This window comes from Nannospalax galili, unplaced genomic scaffold, assembly GCF_000622305.1.
Source record: "Nannospalax galili isolate Female #2095 unplaced genomic scaffold, S.galili_v1.0 scaffold386, whole genome shotgun sequence".
NCBI lineage: Eukaryota > Metazoa > Chordata > Mammalia > Rodentia > Spalacidae > Nannospalax > Nannospalax galili.
In genome coordinates this window covers 7,688,152-7,695,202 of record NW_008356676.1, presented here as the reverse complement: position 1 = coordinate 7,695,202, position 7,051 = coordinate 7,688,152, and the positions used below count along the sequence as shown (strand labels likewise).

General features: G+C 35.2%; 1 pseudogene; it reads left to right on the top strand.

The window, feature by feature from the left end:
• Positions 1–2,961: 2,961 nt before the first annotated feature.
• On the top strand, positions 2,962–4,029 carry LOC103751318 (annotated as a pseudogene).
• The last annotated feature ends 3,022 nt before the right edge of the window (positions 4,030–7,051 follow it).

The window sequence follows — 7,051 nt, the reverse complement described above, 5'->3', positions numbered from 1 at the left end:
AGAGAAATGGGTTTAACATATTTTTAAGCTTAATATCATTTCTACTTTTCTTAATAAACACATGATTTTTATTTTCAAAAACTTCTACTGTTGAAATATGTAAATTTATCTTTGTGATTTCCTAGGTTTTATCAGACTCTATATGTCCCCAACAGTGCTACAGTTAATAACCATTGTTAATTCATTGTCATGGACAAATTTTCCCACAATACATAGTCATAAAGAATGCAGCAAAACCATAAATCCAGTTAGTGTCTGAAAGCTTAGACCATTTTCCTGTATTTCTGCAACACTCTCTATACCTTAGCACTACCCTCATCTTGTTAAATTTTAGCAGTATTGCTTAAAGTACCATATTTAAATTCATTGTGCTTTTCACTTTCTTTTGCAAATTTATTTTAGTATTTTATTCTTATATTAATTATAAATTTAATCCAAAGTAAAATTTTGACATAGATAATATAGCATGTTTAGATTGAATGGAATAATTGTAATATACATATGTACATATATGAATGAGAAATGTGTATTTCTCATTCCTGCAAAAACATTTCTATCTACTTGTATTTTATGATTTAAATTTCATAAAATTTAAAGGTTCATTTTTCTTATAAAATATTCATGAACAATGTCATTTATTTTGCTTTATCCAGAGTTTTGCAATTATAGTTGGCGTGGCTTCTGTTGAATATGAGATCCATTTCAAAGGAGAGATAGTATATGTTATATTATAATGTTGGTCAAAAGTCAGTGACTAGAAAGATTAGAAGTGCTAGGGAAGCCACACTGCTCATCATTTATAGGACAATTACTTTTGTCTTGTCAACTCACACTTTAGATATCAGTCAAAGTTCTTAGTAAAGTCTGTGTCTCAATATATAGTTTGGGACTACTACCTCTCCTACACCATAATAACTATGAGTTTAATTTGAAATTCCAAAGTGATGTAATATTAGACTGAGGTCACTTGCAAGATATCTCAGTGTTTCCCTGAGGATGAGTATGTAATACACTAAGAGAAAAAGAGAAATCTAGAAGAACACAAACTAAGTTTTACTGTCTTTCAAAGAAAGAGCCCCTTGACTTTTGATCAGTTTCCTGTAATTTCAAATGCATTTTTAATTTTTTTCTTAAATATTTTATATAGGAAAAAGAGCAAGACTTATAATAACTTTATCAAATACAGTTGGAATTAGAACCATAAAAAACACATGACAACATGAACTACTAAAATTTCTAAGCATTGAGAGCAGAGCCAACTTTATGGGCAATACAATTTTCACAAACAATATAGAAAATTAAACTAGTATCTTACTTGTACAAGTCATATTTAATTGGCAAAAGGCCATAGATAAAAGTTGTTCAAACATTCCTAAAATATTAAATGAGTTACTATGAACAAAACTTAAAGTAATTTAAATATTAGCAATAGAAGCAAATAGGGTGAGATATTTTCTTTATGAACATTATCTTGAGCTGGGCATGGTGATGCATGCCTTTAGTCCTAGCACCTTGGAGGCAGAGGAAGGCAGATTTCTGTGCATCCAATGCTACCGTGGTCTACAGAGGGAGATCCAGGCTAGGTGGGCCTACAGAATGACTCTGTCCCCAAAAGACCAAAAATAATTATTCAGTTGCCATTTAAAAATTGGGAAATTTTTTTCAAATATTTTTCTAAGAATGAAAAAAAATAAAATGATGACTTGTAGTAAATATTTGCTTAAATAGAAAAGTCACCATAAAAGGTAAATTTTAAGAACAATTGTGCTCTGATAAGCTTATATGGTGTTCAACATAATAAGGTTTAATAACTGCAATTATCTTTTAGATCTTTTTGTAACCCATAATATTTCTAACATACATTCTTATATTTGTAGACTTTAGCATGCAAATAAATTAATCCAAACAAAGTCTTATAGTGAATGTGAACTAAATTTATTGTGTGCCACTCAAATATCAAATATTTAGGTCCAAAAGCATAGTGTAAAACAATATATGATATATAAATGATCATATTAATATATATGTACAAAATCATTAAGAATAAAGGCATGATGTTTGGCATTCAGAGACCCCACAATGTGAATTCTGTTCTCATACTTCCTCCTGGCCTCTAGTTTTTAATTTGATTCACATGCAACTTCACCTAGAATGCTCTCTACTGATATTTGTCTCCCAAGTATTAACTAGCTCTGTTGCTAGTTCCTTTTAAAATTGTTCATTTGTGAATATTATTTATTTTCTAACTAATTTCTCCTTTTAACTTTTAGCATCTTTTTTATTATATTCATGTGTAGTTTAATACCCTAGACTGACAATTCTGAAACTTAGTAATGACATGCTTATAATAAACCTTTAATTTCAATAAAAAGAATATTATGTCCAAATGCATTCTATTTTCTGACTTAAAGTGCAAAAACATATTGATATGTAACAATAATATATATTTAATATTAATGCATCACAAACAAGGTAGAATAAAAAATCATTAGTTTTACAAGTCATGCTTAATCAGCAGAAAACCAAACATCTATCAAAACACATATCATTCTGAATCATCATCATATGACTCAATGTAAAGCATGTTCAATTATTATATTAAATGTTTTTACATTTAAATGAAAACAATTTAAATATTTAAGGAAGTGTTCTTGCATCACAAAATATTTTCATGCATATTGACCCCCATTAAGTTTGTTTTACAAAACTAGAAAATAGTTTTTTAAATGACAAATTTAAAACTGCTATTGATTTTGATAATTACTGTTTTCTTCTAAAAATAAATGTTACACAAAACTTAAAACGGGTAAACTTGTTTTGTGGGAAAGTTATAATACATGTTTATATTGAGTTGTTCCTTGGTATGTTAAAAATTCAGACTGTAAGAACATTTTTTATCTCAAATTATTCAATAACATAAAATGAAATTTTATGGGAAAATGATCATGTATTAAAATAGTCATGACCTCAATCCTGCTTGAGTCCCAGTGGCGTCACTATTCAGGTGAGGCCTCCAGCTCTGAGGAGGATTCCTCATCCCAGAGGACAAAGAAAACCAGGCTCCAAAACAGGATAGTCCACACGTGGGCTTTGAGATCAGCAGTGGGATGGCTTCAGTGTGGAGGCTGAGAGCTTGGAGGGGGCTTGGAGAACTTTGATTGGAGGCTGGAGGGCACAGGAGTCTCAGGCATCTTGCCTTTAGTGGAATGAGTGGGGCTAATCTCCTGGACATCCGCTATGATGCTGTCATTTTCCTGGCAGCTGCCTGGGGTCCAGCACTGCCAACACTATAACATCTGCTACCACCAGGAAGGAGAGGGCCAGGAGGAGCCACCCCCTCCAATCCCCATGGGCTTGTCCATGCTGAGGTCTACCTCCCAAAGTTTACCATTTCCATGTTTAATTTCCTGGCCTCCCAGCACTGGAGTCTTCCTGATCAGGATACGTGATAAAGAACAAGATGCTGTACAGCTTAGGTCTAGCAGACATCCCACCAGTCTGGAGCTGCCCTTGGCCATGCTTTTGCCACCTCAAAAAGATATCCAATTAGGCTGTGGGTGTCTACAGGTCAACCGTCCATGGGCAAGGCCTGCTCTGTAAATATGACATTGATTCTGGTGAGATGGTCATTGAATACTCTGGCATTGTCAAGCTTTCTGTGCTGACTGACAAGTGGAAGAGAGTCTATGATGGAAAGAGTGTTGGGTGTTACATGTTCTGCATTGATGACTTTGATGTGATGGATGCTACAATACACAGCAATGCTGCTGGCTTCATCAACCACTCATGTGAGCCCAACTGCTTCTCTCATGTCATCCACGTGGAAGGCCAAAAATGCATTGTTATTTTTGCCCTTGCTGAATCCTGCGAGGTGAGGAGCTCATCTGTAATTACAAATTTTCCATCGAGGATGCCAACAACAAGCTGACCTGCAACTGTGGTGCCAAGTGCTACCATTGCCTCATTAACTGCGGCCATCGCTGCCCCAGACTCCTCATATGCTTGCTGCCATCTCCTCCTGGCCTATGACTCCCTCGTCTCTCAAAGTGTCTTACTCCTACCCTCCTGTTCATGGTGGATGTGGGCATGTAATGGGGCAAGGGCCCTGTCTCCACCCCTCCAGACCATCCTGATCTTCACTATATTTTTATGATATGCTACATTGTAATGAATGTTCATCTATTAAAGTGATTATTAAAATATTTTAATTCAACTTTTGTGATTTTTCACACAATACAATTTGATGTTATTTAGATCTGCTCCCATATCTACACTTCACCATAGGGCCTATGCATTCTGATTTGTAACCTTAAATGTCCTTAAGTGTGGTTCTATCCACTGGGAACTCCTAGAGTCCCATCCCTGTAAACCACTGTCTTTCCTCCACCCAGTAGTCATTAATTGCAAAAGTTCCTTGAGTTGAGTTGGTATTTCTTACCTGCTTCTCCATGAATTTGCTGGGATTTAGTTTGATTTGAGTTTGCATAGGACTTATGCATGCTGTCACAATTGCTATGAGTTCATATGAGTAACTGATCAGCTGTCTGGCAGACATGGTTTCCATGTGGTCTAAACCCTCTAACTCTTACAATCATTTCAAGTCCTCTTCTGCAATGATCCCTGAGCCTTTGCAGGCAGAGGTCTGAAATAGCTGTAATAATAAGGGATAAGCACTCTGCAGTCCCTTGTTATCTCTATATTGTCCAAGTGTGATTTTGTGTGTTAATCACCATCTGCTGTATAAGAAACTTTCTGTGGTGAGAGCTGAGAGAAGCATTCATGTTATTTGTAGACGTTGTATTGAAGATGTGTCACTTAGGGTTAAGCATCTAACAGATACTTATTCTCTGGTTTGACCAGTTCTTGAACTCTGTAATAGATGCCATCTATTGTGCAAATAAACTTCTTTGGTGAGGGGTGAGAGGTAGATTTCTCTGTGCGTATTTAGAATAACGTAGGAATTACTTTGCTTCAGGATTCTGGCAAGATTTTACTCTAGGATATATTACCTCTCCAGCCATGTGTTTTTGGCTATGTTTACAGTACCAAACATGAGTTCCCGCCCATTTAGTGGACCTTAATTTCAATTTGATAGATGCTGAATTATCCTCAAGGTAAAAGTGCCACTACTGTACTAATAGAGATAGTTTGCTGGGTCAGCTTGTATAGCATCCACCGATACCTTGAGAGGTAGTTCAAAGTTCTACTGAAAATACATATGCAATAAGTATACAAGTACATGTGTATAGTTGGAGACTACAAAACAACAACAACAACAACAACAACAACAAAACCCTGTGCTCTGGAGTAGAAACCTCCCCTAGAGTTTTTGGTCAGAGTAGTTCAAGAGACTCCCCAAATACACAGTCTCTTGCCACAGTCTTTGACTAATTCCTGTAACTTGAACTTAAGACTATTCCTGAAGACAGGCCAGCCACACTTTGGACACAGGACTTGGAGAAATGAAACTGGAATTGACCTGGAAGCCTTTGCCCTTAAGACTAGCTCTCATGGTGTCAGAAATGCTATTAATGATTTTATGCATTTCTTATCAATCAGGCTTTTCACATCAAATTCCTTTCCATAAGATTGTAACACAGTACTCATGTGTGAAGTTTCAAAAGTTTGAATATATTAAGCAAACAAAAGAAAAAAGGCTCACCATTTGGTTTTGGATAATTGATCAAGAAACTCATGCAGGGATGAGCTGATTCCCCCTCTCCCAGCAGATATTGAACTGTATTTCTTCATCTAAAAGTAGATCTTACTGAAATTTTCCCCATTTGCATTGGCCTTTCAACTGTTTTGTCATTATGCAAGTCCTGTTTAGGCAACCCTATTGTTTACTTTCATGGGTGCATCTTTCCTAATATATGTGGAAGACAGTATGTAAAAGAAGGCACCCTGGTTCTCTGGTTGTTAGATTCTTTGCACCTTCTTTTCCATGAATGTTGCTGACCCTTATTTGTAGATATGAACAGCACTAAATAGACTCAGCAGGTCATATATATTTGTGTAAGTATACATGTGCAACAATATACATGTAACAATATCTAAGTAAGAATATAAAAGTAGAAGTCATGAAGCTGGGAGGGATGATGTAATAGCAGGTACAGTAGGGAGAGGAAGAGTAGAAACAATGTAAATATAGTACTCATGTATAACATAAGTGACAGGATGAGTGCATAAAATCCAGTGGGGGTATGGAAGGATGCCGTGGGGAAGGGGGTATAAAGACATTTAAGATGCTGTGTATTCAATATATAAAAATTCTTTAAAAATTAAAATTTAAAAGGTTGAAGATAAAACAACCGATGTCAAAAATTTATTCTGTATTAGTTTTAGATAAAAAACATGAACACATAATAAACTTATTCCACTTTAGAAAATAGCTACTATCTCTGAAGAACATAAAAGAAACCAACATCCTCTAGGCTCCAGAAACTAGAAACACAGACCATTTTTAGGTTTTCATGCTGCTAAACAAACAAGTTGAACAAACTAAGTTCTTTTTTCCATTTTTTTTTTCCATTCATGGCGTACAGGTGGCTGAAATTGTTTTGGCACCTGCTCAATGACAGCTGACATATGCATAGAAAACACTTCATCCTGAATGTAAAAACAGAGGCTGAGATGGTTAGGATCTCTTGAGTGAGGACCCAGAAAAGCCATGATCATTGTAAAAATTTCCCAGCCTCTGGCCAGTGGCTGTTTCTCAGAGGATGGAAACATTAAAACTGAGCCTTCATCCTGGACTCAGAAGGACTTTACTTTTATGGTTTTATCTCCTCCTTCTTAATATAAATAATCTTTAGGAGAGTATAACAGAATTAAAATACTTCATTAATATGTAAATATTCAAGTTACAATCCAAGTTGTGTTAGCATATGAAGTACGGATAAATGTGAAAAGACTAGACAAAGGAAAAAAATCTAGAGATGTTAACCTCAAAATGTCCCAAATTTTGAAGGATTATAAAAGAACTTTAAAAACATTATTGTAAATGTATCAAGTAAAAGTTTTACTAGGTAAAAATAAAAGGCAGACATTT